General features: G+C 42.3%; 1 protein-coding gene across 20 annotated transcripts in view; it reads left to right on the top strand.

Moving 5' to 3' along the window:
* The first annotated feature begins 590 nt into the window (after positions 1-590).
* Sgsm3 (small G protein signaling modulator 3) overlaps positions 591-16,471 on the top strand; it is a 31,172-nt gene continuing 15,291 nt past the window's right edge. For 8 of the 20 annotated variants that reach the window (XM_063243632.1, XM_063243634.1, XM_063243637.1 and 5 more), the window contains exons 1-2: positions 591-717; positions 1,078-1,184. The gene's annotated coding sequence lies outside the window, so the exon portion shown is untranslated. The other 12 variants (XM_023565346.2, XM_013153053.3, XM_063243640.1 and 9 more) reach the window with 4 other exon arrangements.

Here is a 16,471-nt window from a genome sequence, read left to right as displayed (position 1 = left end):
ACACGACAAAGTGCATTGCCAGCTGGGGCAGACAGGGAGGTGGTGTTTTGTAGGCAGGCTACCTGTGCACCACCACCTACCAACAACCGCTAGGAACTCGGGTTTAGATAATAAGCATTGGCCTTTTCAGAAAACCATTCCCGCAATTGTTTTTTCAAAGCTGAAGCTCAGAACGCTGACATCAGTAGAGACTGGCAGGCACCTCCCGGGACTGCTCTCTGGCGCTGCGCCTAGACGTTTTCCGAGTGAGACGTTTTCCGAGTGAGCCACGTTCTCGCAGCGTCGCCAGCAGGCATCCTCCTTTCGCAGATGAGCTAATTTAATGGGGCTGCATGACTCAAAAGCAGGCCCTCGGCCTCCGCGTACTGCATCGCACGCGCCCGGCGGGTGGTTTTCTCGGCACGGCCTCCGCCCGTCAATCTTTTACCTAAGATTGTGAATTAAGTGTTAATGGGCCGCGCCGGGTTCTGACCACGGACGAAGAGCGGCCGCGGGCCAGTCTCGCCTCGAGCGGCAGCCGCTCGGAACTCTGCAGGTTATAAGCGTGCCCTGAGCGCTGCGCGTGCCCGCGCGACTACCGTCCCCAGCATGCCCCGCGGCCGCCCTGCCCCCCCCCCCGGCCGCGCGTGCGCAGTGCCGCAGCAGCGTTCTGAGAGAGCTGCGGCGGGCGAATTGCGAGCGCGAGCGCGGATTGGCGCTGGGGCGGTCGCCCGGCAGGTGAGTGCGGGCACAGGTCGGGAAGAACTGCCAGTGTCTATACTTTCCACTCGGATGAGGGCCTCGAGGCGTCCGGGCTCGCGCTGGCCGAGCCAGGCCGAGGGCTCCGGCGAGGGGAGAAGCACTGCGCGGGTCGCGGGCGGCCGGGCCCACTAGTTCGCATGGCAGGTGGGCAGGGCTGGGCTGGGCTAGGCCGGGTCTGGCCGGAACGCGGCCGAGACTCTGGATACCTGCGGGCACCTGGGGGTCCACGGCAGCCGGAGCGGGCTGGGCCGCAGCGCACCCCTTGGCGGCAGGAGCGTTCTCTGGGACACCGCACCTGACGCCGGGCTTTTATTTATTTATTTCCTTTAAATACAGCAACCCTGGGAGCTGTTCCAGGTGCAAACCCTTACACAGGTTTGACGTACGGGCTCCGCATGTGAGATTCAGATTGCGATCCAGGCTCAGAATCGGAGAATGTTGTCGTACGTATGTATTATAGGGGTCTGGGGTGGTGGTAGTTGAGATATACATTAGGATCACCCGTGTTAGGATTGGAATTTTGAAGATTAGTTTCCTAGTTTGCCCATCCTGCCTGAAAGTGGAAGGAGGATCAAGATATTTTAAAGTTTCTTTTGAATGAGGAGATGACTGTCGAATCTTCCCGTCTCTTGCTGCAGGTGAAATTTGTGATGGGTCTTTTTTTTTTTTGTAAAATATTTAGGGATGTCCTGAAGTATTTTTAATTCTTTTTAATTTTTCTCTTGATAACCTCTCCCCGCCTTTAGGCGGTGGTAGGTGTGGGACTTGAACTCAGGTGTACGTTACTACAGCCCCAGTCCTTTTTATTTTGACACAGGGTCTTGCTAATTTGCCAGGGTTGGCTTTAAACTTGTGGTCCTCCTGCGTCATGTTCCCTGGGATTACAGGCTTTTTTTTTTTTTTTTAAAGTATGGAGATGTGTAGTCTGTGGGAGAGAGGGAGAGTTGAGGTGTGTTTCTGTTGATCACAGATAGGCACTAGGTGAACATGACCCAGAACCAGAATGTTAAAAGGCTGAGGGGTGGGTAACTCAGTCATAGGGTGCTTGCCCAGCATGTGAGGCACTGGGTTCCATCTCCAACAACAAAAGGCTGTAAACAGTTATAAGCAATGTAAAATGCATCTTTCTTCGGAAACTTTGGGAATGGAAAAGGGATAGTACCGTGAGGAAATGAGCCAGTTACTAGAATCGGATATCGAGAAAGGAGCTCAGCAGGTAATCGTCTCTTTTTGTATAAGCCATCTTTGGAGTGGGTGTGGGAACACCTTGCTAGCTTACAATCTTCAGAAGTGTTCTGTATATCTGTATTTTCATTTTTTCTCTACTTAGTCTCAATGAGGGTTCTGACAGGAACCCAGGATCTTACTCATTTGGTGACTTAACATGAGTTTCATCTGTTTATTCGCCATATTGTCTCTTCCTTATCTGATTAACAGCAGTAATTTTCCACAGCAGCCATTCATGAGTTCATGCAGACTGTCACAAGGAAATGGAAATGGTGTAAAGGGTGGTACACGCAGAAGAGAGAAAGATCCTGTTTCTTTGCTATTGTGTGTTACACATATACTTGGACAGGAAATCCCAAACAGAGCACAAGCTAGACAGGAGAGGTCAGTACACAGGGCCAGGTTCTGCCTGCAGTTGCAATCATTGATGAGTTATTGAATGTCTTCTGCTTGACAAGTGTTGTGATTGTCACAGTGAGCTGCAGGAATTTTCTATTTTACTATATTTAAATTGAAGCATAGTGTATAGTGACTTGCTCACACGCATTCTGGCAAAGCCAGATTTCAAATTGAAATGTATCTAGTTCTAAAACTCCCAGTCTTGCCTGTGCTGAATTTTGTTGTTGTTGTTGTTTGACATAGGGTCATTATGTAGTTCAGGCTGACTTTGAACTCAACTTATGTTGCCCAGGCTGGACTTGAACTTGTAGTGATTCTACTGCCTCAGCCTCCCTAGTGCCACAGGTATAGGTGTACACTATCATGTCCAGCTCTACTATGCTGTATTACCTTATCAACAAATACGTTCAAGTCTCTCTCATTTTTCTTATTTTATGTTGTGCTGGGAATTGAACCAGCGCCTCCTACAGGGGGTAAATATTCTACCACGTAGGTATATTCCCTGTCAGTTGTCATTGTTGTCCCCCTGCATTGGTGGTACTGGAGATGGAACTCACTTGGCGAGTGTCTACCACTGACCTACATCCCCAGCTCAGCCTTTCTTAAAAATATATATGTAAAACTTTCTGATGTTATTTTTTCCCTAAAAGTTACTGTTTCTGTCACGTTTTCTTTCTGGCTTTGTCCTTAAAAAACAGACTTTTCATCCCTCTCTTCCCTTTACTCCTTAGTGCAGTACTCTGGCTTCTACCCTTAGCTCTTGTAACTGCTTTCATGAACTTCATTCAGCCACTTACTCAATAATAACTATATGTGGCATCTTATAGACTTGAAAAGATCGTTAGGACATAGTTTTGTCCCGAGGAGTTTAGGGACTAAAAAGGAAGAGAAGTTTATACATGTCACTATGATATGTTAACTGCTGACCGGGTAGTCTTATTCTAGGGGGTTGAGGGGGAACTTCATTGAGAAAGTAATATTGGACTGCTAAAAGAGAGAACTTTAGTTGCTCTCAAAACAGTGTTAGGACTCCCTGCTTAGATGTGTACTTTTAGAGAGAAACATATGCTACCACATCCAGCTAAAGACCCTGTCTTTTTTTTTTTTTTTTTTACATTTTTTTTTTCTTTTTCCTTTTTATCGGTACCGGGGATCGAACTCACGATCGCCTGCTTGCAAGGCAGGTGCTTATGCAGCTGAGCTAAATCCCCAGCCCCTAAAGACCCTGTCTTAAAAACAAAACAAAAAATTTCTTATTCTTAGAGCATGATACCCAATTCAGGCTAAAATAAGTGTAGCTTACATATTTGTTGTCTTTTGACTCAGGGTCTCAGTTTGTAGCTCAGACCATCCTAGAGCTCATGATCTGTCTGCCTCTGCCTCCTGAGTGCTTGTTTTTCCTTAATAAAATGATGTATGTATTCCTAGCCCTCCCCAGATATTTAATTAGCCTTCTAAACTAAGATCCTAATGATAGGAGAGGAAACAAATCATTTCCCTGCCATATTTGAGTTTCATGTGTAAATAGCCTTAATTTGTGTAATTTGAGCACAGATAGATTTAAGTCCAGAGAACACTCTACTCTCGAAGTTTAGGCTGTGCTTGAACCCCTCCCCTCCCCTCCCCTCCGCTCATCAGTGCAGTAGTTCAGTAGTTAGGAGCAGCCACAGTGGCATTCTGGTCCTATGCTAGGGCTCTTGCCTAGCATCTCTGAGGCCCTGGGTTCAATCCCTAGCACTATAAAAGTTCTGGCCTTACAACTTTAAACTTTGAGAATTTGCACAAGTTATATAAATATCTAGTGCCTCATTTTCCTCATTAGTTACCACTATTGCTCATACTAATAGCTAATATTTATTGTTAATACGCCAGGTACAGTTCTAAGAATTTTACTTGCTTTTTTTTTTGTGGAGGGAGGCGGGGTCTCGCAGTTTAGGCTGTGCTTGAACTCACTATAGCCCAGGCTGGCCTCAAACTCACAGGAATCATCCTGCCTCAGTTTCCCAAGTGCTGAGATAACAGGCATGCTCTATCATACCTGGCCCTTCTTAATTCTCCCAACACCCTGCGCGTTATCAGTGTTATGTCATTTACAGCTGAGGGAGCAGTCACAGAATGCTAAGGTCAAGTGAGTCAGGATGGAAGCTTTGTAGTTTGACTTCAGAGTTTGTGCTCATAACCTCCCACTTCACAGTTGTTTGGAAAATATAAATACAATCTATGTAAGAGGAATGTAGGCAAGCATTTAGTATTAGCTATCGTAGTTGGCTTTGAGTTTACAAAGCATTTTGCACATATTTACTTGGTTATAAGTGATGACCATCACTATTTTACAGATAGGAAACTGGCCACTTGCCCAGGGTCGCACAGAAAGTGTGAATGAAGGCAATACCCTGGCTTGGCTTCTCTGTACTTGGGTTGTGTTGAATTTGAGGTATCACATTGTGAGCTTGGTAGATAGAGGTTATTTGGCCTCCTCAGCACCCAGTCCAGGTCTGGGTAAAGCACTCAGTTTTGCTTTGGATAACAGTCCACCCTCAACCATGTGAATGTTGAGCATAGAGCCAGCATTAGACCAGCAGAGATTAGGCAAACATGTGTGTTCCTCCTTTACGTGAGCCCTGGGTCTAAGGCATAGTGGCAAACAGTTCCACCTCCTTCCTCACAGCCATGGGTTCATCCCTAATAATCTAGACACTGGAGCTGCTGTTTTTTCCAAAGGTTGGATTCTTCTGCTTTTTGCCAGTTCTGTGCGATATTGCATATCCTTTCAGTACATTTCTCTGTTGCATAGTTTAAGGGACTGAGAGTTAGCGTTTTGTGGATTGGAATAGATTCCTTTAATTTACTGTTATGTGACATGAGGTCTTGTCACTTAGAGAAAAGTTAAAATAACTAGTTGATAATAAAATCAATTGAGTGTGGTGGTGCACACCTGTAATCCCAGCACTTGGGAGGCTGAGGCAGGTGGATTGCTAGGAAACTGAAGCAGGAAAAATGCAAGTTTGAGGCTAACTTGGACAATCTAGCTCTGTCTCAAAATAAAATGGACTAAGGGTCAGGCATGGTGACACATTATATTCCCAGCACTCTCTGGGAGGCTGAGGCAAGAGGTTACAAGTTCAAACCCAGCCTGGGAAAATTAGTGGGACCTTATTTCACAATTTAAATGTGAAGGACTGGAGTATAGCTCAGTGCAGAAGTTTAGAGTTTCCTCCCCACTACTGCCCCAAAATGCTAATTTTTTTGGTGAACATTATTAAATATGTATGTATTTTATGAAATATATATCTTAAAAGTTAATACAACTTTTGTTTTATAAATTGTGTTTGTTTCCACACTGATTCACGTAATACAAATAGTGTTTCAACATTATAGTCATCCTTCTAGGGAAGAACTGAGTGCTTGGGAAAGTTTATAGAAGGATTTTACCAGTCTTATAAACCATCAGAAAAAAAGCACATTTTAACAATAAACAATACTTCATTTAAGAACTAGAGATGCAAAGTGAAATAGTAATATATTGAATTTATTTATTTTTGGTGCCAGGATCGCCACCACCTTGTGCATGCCATGCAGATGCTTATACCACTGAGCTAAATGCCCAACTCCAATGTACTGAATTTAAAAGATAAATCTGAACCAAAAAAAATCATAAAATACTTTGATAAAATGAAAGACTATCATCTAATAAGGGAACTTGGGAGTTGCTTTTTGGTACTAGGAATCAAACTAAGGAACTTACGGTTGCCAGGCAGGTGCTGTGCCACTGACCTAAATCCCTGGCCCGACTTGGGAATTTTTATACATTATTTTATTTGACTACTGTGACCAAAAATCCCAACAAATTTGTGGTGCATTTTCAAAAAATACTTTGACATAGGCACAGTGATGTACACCTCTAATCCCAGCACTTGGGAGTCTACAGTAGAAGGATTGTTGAGTTTAAAACCAGCCTGGGCTACATAGCTAATTTAAAACTGGCCTGGGTGTGGACTACATAGTGAAGCCTGCTTTTACAAAAAGGAAGCTGAGGGGCTGGGGATTTAGCTCAGCGGCATAAGCGCCTGCCTTGCAAGCAGTGAGTTCGATCCTTGGTACCGATAAAAAGACCAAAAAAAAAAAAAAAAAAAAAGAAGAAGAAGAAGAAGCTGGAAGTGGTGGCTCATGCCTGTGATCCCAGCATTTGAGGCTGAGGCTGGAGGATTGCCATTGATCACTGGGCTACATAATGAGTTCAAGGCTGGTCTGAAATACATGCGAGATCCTGTCTCAAAAAAAAGAAATTAAAAACGAAAGTGAAAACACTGTGCTTTTCTTTTTTGGTTGTTGTTTGTTTTGTGTTTTAAGGCATGGTCTGGCTGTGTAGTCCAGGCCTGGCCTGGGATTACAAATGGGTGCCTCTATGCCTGGCTTTTTCTTTTCTTTTTCTTTTTTTTTGACGGGGGTCACACTGTGTTACGCAGGGTAACCTCAAACATATTGGCTCACACAGTCTTCCTGCCTTGTCCTCTAAAGTAGCTTGACTGCAGGCATGTACCATTGTACCTTGCCTATCCTTTATTTTGAAATGAGATGGCTCTTACATTAGAATTTCTAATGGAATGTTGACAAATTATAAACATGGGACTTAGTCTTTATTACTGCCCAAAATTGATGTGACTATACAGTTTGTTATATTGAATTAATTTTATACAGAGGTATGTCTCTACTTAGCTAGAATAAAAGCTCCACAAGGCCAGGATTTTGTTTGTTCATGTTATATCTCAGGACTTACCATGGCATCTGACATACAGTAAACAACAGTTTATGTTAAATGAAAAGGCACCCTGCTGTGTAGGAGCAAAAGATTAGGGCTCATCAGTTGGAAAAAACAAAGGTACCAAGGAGAATAATATTTAAAATGGCATTATATTAATAGGTATACATCAAGTATTAGTTCTTTCATTTATTTCTTACTGTGTGATAATTTATGCCATAATTTAGCAGTATAAAACAATAATCATTTTATCGTTATATTTCACTTAGTTTTGACTGAACCCAGCTAGTAGCGTTTGTTTGTTTGTTTTTGTTTTTTGGTTCTGAGAATCAAACTCCTACGCAAGTGCTCTACTACTGAGCTACATCCCCGACCCTATCTGGGCAATTTTTCTGTCTCTTAAGTGGTTGTCATTGCAGTGTACCATGTATAAATAAGGTGAATAGAGATTTCTTCCACAAATCTGAGAAGTCCTAAAGAAGATACATTACATTCATGTAGGTACTTCATAAAACAGGTAGTTAAGTATCTCCTAACACAGGTAACCTGTTATTGGGGAAACTTTTTTTTTTTTGGTCTTTTTCATTTTTATCAGTACCAGGGATCAAACTCACGACTGCCTGCTTGCAAGTCAGGCGCTTGTGCCGCTGAGCTAAATCCCCAGCCCCGGGGAAACATTTATTGAACCCTTGTTTTTTATGGGGTGCTGAAGAGGGCTCAGCTCTTATAGAGTTTTTAGTCTGTCAGAAGAGAGAAGACATGCAACTAGTTAAGTGAGCTAGAGTCAATACATGGCCTTAGGTAAGTACAAGTAAGTGTTGAAAGGAAAACTAGGAAAAGCTTCATAGAAGTGTCATTTCAAGCTGGATGTGGTAGTGCACACCCGTAATTACAGCACTGTGGGAGGCTTGCCGTGAGTTCAGTGCCAGCCTCGACTATGCAGTGAGTTCAAAACCAGCGTAAACTGCATAGCGAGACCTTGTCTCAAGCAACAACTAAAGGAAATGGCATTTCAGAGCTGAGCATGAAAAGTGGATAGAACCTAGATATTTGGACGTGAGAGGTGGTTTTCTAAGCAGAAGAAACAGTATGAATCAAGGCTCAGAGGTATGTTGGGATGGCAGTGAGTGGCCCAGGTGACTGAAGCAGAGTATTAACCACATGGAGGGAAAATAGGAGGACTCACAAGGGTAGACTGGGGGCATACATACTCAGAGCTGTGCTTCAGGGAACACTAATCTCCTGCTTGTGTAACATGAGCGAAAAGATACTTGGGAGGCACAGAACCTTGTTAGGAGGTTTTTAAAGTGGTCCAGAAAAGTGGCAGTGAGTATCTTGATTAAGGCAGTAGAGGTGAGATGCCAGGGCTATCTCAGAGGTAAAATCACAGACTGTGCAACTAATGCAGTGTAGGAATAGAGAAAAATAAGGAGTCATGAATTACCTCAGTCCTTAGGTCTGAGAGTCTTAGAAGAAGAAATAGGAAAAAAGAATTGATAGAGTAAAACTAGGTTCACGTGAAAATCATACATTTTGTTGTGTTACAGGGTAGTCCAATAAGGTGTGAAGTAGGGAGTTGCAAATAATAAGCCCTTCGTTCATAGCTAGAGAGTGGAGATTTATAGGTTATTGGTATGGTAGTGATAGCTGAATCCTTATGTAGAAGAATGAATTCCCTGATAGGGATTGATTAGGAGTAGGTTAAAAGAAGACTGATTTGGGGGATGAGGGCAAAGAGGAGTTGGTAAAGAAACAGTAATAGGAAAAATAGGGGCTGGGGATTTAGCTCAGCGGCGTAAGCGCCTGCCTTGCAAGCAGGCAGTCATGAGTTCGATCCCCCGGTACTAATAAAAAGGAAAAAGACACAAAAAAAAAAAAAGAAAAAAAAAGAAACAGTAATAGGAAAGATTGAACGCCCAGAGTCGTAAGAGAACAGTTTCAAGAACCTGGGGTAAGTCAGGAGAGACCAGTGGTGAGGGGAGTTTAAGGAATCAGGCCACAGGAAGAAGATGGTGGTGATGACCAGATGGTGTGTCCTTGGAGCTCTTAAGCGTCTAGGTCAGTGGTGGTGATTTTCCTTTAGGACAAAAATGTGAATGTATGAATTGTTTTTGCTAAACTGAAATCTGAATAGTCAGGTTTAATTGCAGTGTTGGCACTTTGTAATGAATAATGGGGTTTCGGGTTGTGGTTAGGCGTTCACTCATCTGTCAAAGGTTTGCCATCAATGGTCTAGGTGGTCAGAAGCTAGATTCAAAAAGTTTAAGTGGACTGGTGAGGCATGAATGCAGAATTCTGCACTGCTTTTGAAAAATATGTCTGTGGCTGGGGATTTAGCTCAGCGGCATAAGCACCTGCCTTGCAAGCAGGCGGCGTGAGTTCGATCCCTGGTACCGATAAAAATGAAAAAGACAAAAAAAAAAAAATATGTCTGTAAAACAAATGACAATAGAAAGGTAAGTGGCTCCCCCAGACATAGTTGCTTCGTTTTGAATTGTTTTAATTAAAGAGACAGGACCTGCAGTCAGTGGAAAAGACTGAAGGTGTGTAAAGGAAAATAACATAAAGGAACCAATTAAAAAGTTATTGTAGGTAGAGGAGTTAACCTGGGAAGGAGAAGACTGTTCTCTGAGTGGGGGGAGGGTAGAAGGAGAATAGGTAGAAAGACCATCGAGGTTTTGGTTTTTCATCTTCATCTTCTTCGTCGTCAAACAAGCCCCAGAATTTTTCACTGTTGCTCAGCAAATTTCATACATCTCTAATTGACTTCACATTGTATTTCCTTTAGTGCTGTTTTAAAACTTCCCCACAATGCCCTCTGCTGCCGGGCCTTCCAGCTGACATCCGGGTCTCCTGCTTTAAGGGACCTCAGGCCACAGGCTTATGTTCCCTCACCTCCCTCTCCACATCAGAACTGTGCAGCTGGGCTGGAGGTGTGATTCAGAGGTGAATTGCACAGTAGGATGCTCAAAGTCTTGGCCTTCATCCCCGGAAGAGAGAGGAAGAGGAGGAGAAAAGAAAAGAGTGTTGGGATTACAGACATGCACCACCACACCCGGTTTAGATGACCTATTTTTGTGTCGTGGTACTGGGGGTTGAATGCAGGACCTCTGTACTGAACAGCACCTCCAGCCCTTTAAAATTTTTTTTCCTTTCAAGACAGGATCGTGCTAAGTTGCCAGGTTGCCCAGACTGGACTTAAACTTGCCATGCTCCAGTCTCAGCTTCCCAGAGTGCTGGTTAGCAGGAGTGCACACCATAGCTGGCTTAAGTGGCTAGTGTTTTTATGTGGGTTATTATGTGGATGTTTTTGTAACTACAAATGAAAAATTTCAGTAACTAGATGGATGGTAATGCTAAACAAATGACTTAAGGTAGCTTACCAGCTTTTTTTTTTTTTTTTTTGTCTTTTTTGAGATGGGGTCTCGCTATGCAGTTCAGGCTGGCCTTGAGCCCACTTTGTAGCCCAGGCTAGTCTGGAACTCGCAAGGATCCTCCCACCCCAGCCTCCGGAGTGCTGGGATTACAGGCGTTAGCCACCACACCCGGCTCTCTGTGGTACCAGGAATTGAACTCAGGACCTCACGCTTGCCAGGCAGGCCCTTAGGCCACTGAGCTAAATCCCTGGCCCGCTTATTAACTTTTGTACTTTAGTTTTAAGATAAATAAGAACTTTGTTAACTATGGTCTGCCCCTTTTATGTGTGCTGTTCAGATACCTGAACATTGGATTGCAATTAGTTAACCAGCATTTATTTCACTTTTATTCCTGAAAGAGTTGTCTCTACCCTTAAAAGTGGGAATGACAGAAAGGCTGTGTGGCTGTGTTGGTTTTGCTTTCCTGATGGCCATTCAGATTCTGCAGCTGTCAGTATTAGAGGACTGATGAGGAGGGACCCAGGTGAGTAATGAGATTACCGTGAGTGGTTAATTATTTTACATCAAGGTCTCTTGGGGAAGGGTGTGATTGTGAGCCTGAGAAAGTCTAAACAGAAGGGCTGCTGGGCAGAAAAGATATGCTAATATCTTGGCTGGTTGAATTCTAGGGAGGTTCCCTTCTCCCTAATCTTTGTTTCCACAGTCTGTTTTGTCTTACACAATCTTGCCTAAAGGAACACTGCCTTTGGTCACAGAGAAAATATTGACTCAGGGAAGGACAGCAGTCCAGCTGTAAAGCTAGTAGGATCAGGAGTAGAGCTCAAGGGAGAGTGTGATTGTTCCCCGATTCTCCTGCCCAGCCCTAGGGATTGAACCCACACCCTTTGCACTTACAGCTATATCCCCATGCCTTTTAAATTTTTCATTTTGAGATAGGGTCTAGCTAAATTGCTAAATCGCCCAAGCTGAACTTTAACTTTTGATGCTTGTGCCTCAGCCTCCTTGAGTGCTAGGATTATAGGTGTATGCCTGTAGGCATGGATCTGATTGACTATTTAGATAGATCAAGTGTGTGCTAAGGACATTAATATAGTAGAGGTAAAAAAAGAAAGAACTTGACCCTAGACATTTCACAGAAACACAGCAGATCATCTAGAAAGAAAATGTAAACTTTGTTGAATTTCCTCATACTCATTTTTATTGAATTAAGTGGAGTGGAGGGGTCCCTTCATTCTGTGGTTCTCCAAATGTCTACATTTTTTTCATGTGTAACTTTACTTGTTTGTTTGAATAGGCAATATATTAATTTGGTTCAGAAGCCAAATGATACAACTGGTGTGGTGACACAGGCCTGTGTAATCTCACAACTTGGGAAGCTAGGGTGGGAGGATCTCCATCAGTTCAAGGCTTGAACTATGTAGTAAACTCAAGGACTGCCTGAACTACATAGCAGGACCCTGTGTCAAAGAACAAAATAACAATTTTAAAAGATCAAAAAGTACAGAAGATTAAAAAGTCCTACCCTTTGGAAGCTGAGGCAGGAGTATCAAAAATTTGAGGCCAGCTCCAGCTCTATAGCTACTTGATGCCTGAGCTACACAGTAAGTCCCTGTCTCAAAAAACAAGAATTCCACCTGTTGCCCAGCTGCCCTTACATGTATCCTTTTTTTTTTTAATGAATAATGCCTCATTTTTTAACATTTTTGCAGTATGTTTTTCTTTTAAAAAATTCGTTTTGGTTTTTTGAGTTACTGTGTGTTAAACTCAGGGTCTCATATCTGCTGGAAAAGTACCTTTTTTTTTTGTACTGGGAATCGAACTCAGGATCTTGCACTTGCCAGACAGGTGCTTATGCTGCTGAACTGTATCCCCACCCCTGGAGAAGTACTCTTAACACTGAGCTTTATCCCCAACCTGTTTAAATTTTTTTTAATTGTTTTTGCGACAGAGTCTTGGTAAGTTGTGCAGGCTGTCTAAATTTGCAGTCCTCCTGTCTCACTCAGTACACCTGGGATTACTGACTTGTGCCAGTAGAGTAGGCTCACATTCAGTTTTGCTACTTGCTTTTTTCCTTTAACGATGTATCTTGGAGATCATTCCTTATTGGTGCATAAAGATCTGACTCATACTTTTTTTTTTTGGTAGCAGGGATTGAACTCGTGACCTTGCAGCCATGCAGGCGCTTATACCACTGAGCCCAGTGACTCATTCTTTTTTGACAGTGGCACACTCTCCTGCTAAACAGATGTTCTGTATTTAACCAGTTTCCAATCTAGGTTTTCTAATCTATTGCCACATAGTATTTTCTTTCACAAACAGTGCAGTGTAAGAATCACCTTGTATATGGGTCATTTTGCTAATATGTAGGAGAAATTTCCAGAATTGGGAATTGCTGGACCCAAGAGCCTCTGAGGTTCAGTGTAGCTCTGCTTATTCTAGAGTTTCTGGGGTATAGAAAACCAGCACTGAAGAGTAGCTATTAACATACATGTATTGGGGCTGGGGATTTAGCTCAGCGGCATAAGCACCTGCCTTGCAAGCAGGCAGTCGTGAGTTCAATCCCCGGTACCAACAAAAATGAAAAAAAAAGACAAAAAAATTTAACATACATGTGTTACAGGCAGGTTGGTTAGGAGGATAGGAACCAGGAGCACCTCACACAGTATAGTGAAGGGAGTGACTCCTTGGAGGCAGTGCTTACTTGGTGTGTTATACTCTGGGTCTGATTACACACACACACACACACACACACACAATTTGAGGAGATGATTTGTTGGACTAGTAAAGTCATGGTAGAAATTTTATTTTAATTTCCATTAATTTTGTGTTTGTGTAATTTTAGAACTCAGAGGAGAATCCAGAATTTTCTTTCCCATAATAAGCTGTGACTGTTGGACTGGGGATTTAGCGCAAGGTTGTGAGTTTGATTCCCAGTACCAAAAGTAAATAAATTAAAAAAATAATAATCTGTGACTGTAAACCAGAAATTTTCTTGGCCCTGTAGTTTAAATTCATGCCGATACAGTTTATTATTTGTGTTTGCATTTTACTGTGTTCCCAGTGGAAAAGATGGCCCTGTGGATATTTGTGCAGAACTCGGGAGACATGAAGGGATTTCTCTAAAAGCAGTATGGTAGTGCACACATATAATCCCAGCACTGTAGGAGGCTGAGGCAAGAGGGTAGTTCAAGTCCACTGTAGGCAACTTGATTTAGCAAGACTCTGTCTTTTTTTTTTTTTTTTTTTTTTGTCTTTTTCGTTTTTATCGGTATCGGGGATCAAACTCACGACTGCCTGCTTGCAAGGCAGGCACTTACGCCGCTGAGCTAAATCCCCAGCCCCGCAAGACTCTGTCTTGAAATAAAATATTTTAGACAAGACTAGATGTAGCTCTGTGCCAAGGCGTCTTTGGTCCTGAGTTTGATTCCTGGTACAAAAAAGAGAGAAAGAAAGAAATGTAGATTTTGAGATAGTATTTTCCCTCCTTACAGCCCATTTTACTAATTGCTTTACTTTTCTGATCTCCTTGTTGTCTGCTTTTCCTTTAGACTGCTTTTAGTGGCTTTTTGTTTTGAAAAAGCGTTTCACTTCACTATACTAGGATGCAACTGAAGCTCTGTGTGATGTTAAACACATGGGGATTTTGTCCAGTTTTTACAAAACAAAATAAAACCTGTACCTTTGAAACTGAGTTTTCAAAGTGTTGTCAGTTCTTTTTTTTTTTTTTTTTTTTTTTTGGTCTTTTTTTCATTTTTATCGGTACCAGGGATCGAACTCACGACCACCTGCTTGTAAGGCAGGTGCTTATGCCGCCGAGCTAAACCTCCAGCCCTGTCAGTTCTTTTTTTCAGCGATCACTTAGACTGTTGGTGGGGTAGGGAATTGAGAGTAACTTGAAAAAACTGCAGACTTCACTTTTTATCAGGTTAGAGAATTCATGACTTCACAGATTACTAGGATGTGAAACTCAGGCTGGGCTATGTTAATAAAGTGCTAGTTACAAATTGAGAGAGAAAGGGACCCTTTTCACAGTTATAGATCCGCTGTTTGCACTTCCCCCCTCCATTTTTACTCTCCTTGGTTTTGTGTAAATATTAAATTACCTGGAGAGCTGTTTGAGGAGATAAGTAGTAGCTTATTGCCTTCTTGAAGCCAAGATTTAGAGAAGCTTACAGTCCTCATGGCTTCACATAGGCCTCAGAAAAACACAGAGGACACATTCTTCTTTCAGTGTTGTACTTAAACTGTAATAACACCTAATGCACGTTCTAAAAAAGTCACCCTCATTTTAAACGGTACAGTTGGGCATTTGTATGTATGTGTGTTTTGTGGGTGGATTTTTGTTTTGTTTTGGTACTGGGACTCGAACTCACAGGCAGGCACTTATGCCACTGAGCTAAATCCCTGGTCCCTTGGTTTGTTTTTTTTGTGGAGCTGGGGATCAAACTGAGGACCTCACATGTGCTCAGTGAGCATCCTGCCCCCAGCTGCGTCCTCAGCCCGCACTGGTTTTTAGGGTGTTCACTTCGTTGTGTGCTTATCTCCACCCTCTAACTCCAGAACATTTACCTCAGCATAGAAGGAGCCCTGTTAACCATCAGCAGTCATTTCCTAGCCCCCTCCCTGCAGCCTCTGACAACCGCAGCCTACTTTCTGTCTTGGTGCATTTGTGTATTTGGAACACTTCATATAAAATAGAATCATACAATATATAGCCTTCGTGACTGTCCTCTTAGCATAATGCTTCCAGGTTTGTCCATGTTGTAGTGTGTATAAGGACTTCATTCCTTTTATGGCTCAAATTATATTTCATTGTATGATGTGACACATTTGGTTTATCTACTCAATTCATGAACTTTTAGGCTGTTCCTTGTGTTTTTTTTTTTTTTTTTTTTTTTTTTTTTTTTTTTTTTGAGACAGGGTCTTCTTATGTAGACAGACAGGTCACAAAGCCAAGATTAAAGGTGTGTGCCACTCGTATCTAGCTGTTTCTGTCTTTTGACTTTTTGTTTTGTTTGTTTTGCTTTTTGGTACCAGGGATTGAACTCATGACCTAATGCTTGCCAGGCAGGCACTGAGCTAAATCCCCAGCCCTTTTTGACTATTCTTAACAATGTTTCTGTGAAGGGGCTGGGGATTTAGCTCAGCGGCATAAGCGCCTGCCTTGGAAGCAGGCAGTTGTGAGTTCGATCCCTGGTACCGATAAAAACAAAAAACGACCAAAAAAACAAAAAAAAAAACAAAACAAACAAACAAAAAAAACCAATGTTTCTATGAACATTTATATATAAATTTTTATGTGATATAATTACTGATTGAGCATTGTAATGTGAAATTCAGAATACTCTGGAATCCCAGACTTTTTTGAGTGCCCAGGTCAAAAAGTTTCAGATATTTGAGCTGGGCATGGTGGTGCATTCCTGTAATCCCATCTCTCTTGAGAGGCTGAGGCAGGAGGATCTCAAGTTTCATCCAATTTTGGGCATTTTAGCAACTTGGTGAGACCATGTCTTAGAATTAAATAAAAGCGAGAGTTAATGGGCTGGGAATACCAGCTCAGCAATACAGCACCTGCCTGGCAAGCTTGATGTTCTGAGTTCAATTTCAAGTACCAAAAAACAAACAACCACAAACAAAAAAGAAGTAATAGCTAGATCTTGGAAATAGGGTATATGTCCATCAATAGAAGGATAGATAAGGAAAATGTATTTATACACAGCAGAGTACTATTGTGCCATACAGGAAAATAAACTTGAGGCATTTGTGAGTAAATGTATACAAATTGAGAACTTAATGTTAAGTGAAAGGAGTCAGACACCCAAGCATAGTCAGGTATCCCATGGTTTCTTTTTTATGAGAAACTCAAAAATGGGTTTATACAAATAAAGAGAAATGTAGACGATAAATAGGAAGTAGGGAGAAGTTCAAAGAATTCCCTGAATTACCTATGCCCCTGTTGGAAAGTATT

This window comes from Cavia porcellus, unplaced genomic scaffold (genome assembly GCF_034190915.1).
Source record: "Cavia porcellus strain 051 isolate PalLab524CR breed Dunkin Hartley unplaced genomic scaffold, mCavPor4.1 scaffold_40, whole genome shotgun sequence".
Classification (NCBI taxonomy): Eukaryota; Metazoa; Chordata; class Mammalia; order Rodentia; family Caviidae; genus Cavia; species Cavia porcellus.
Note: the sequence above shows the minus strand (reverse complement) of the source record. Positions and strands in the feature narration are given on the sequence as shown.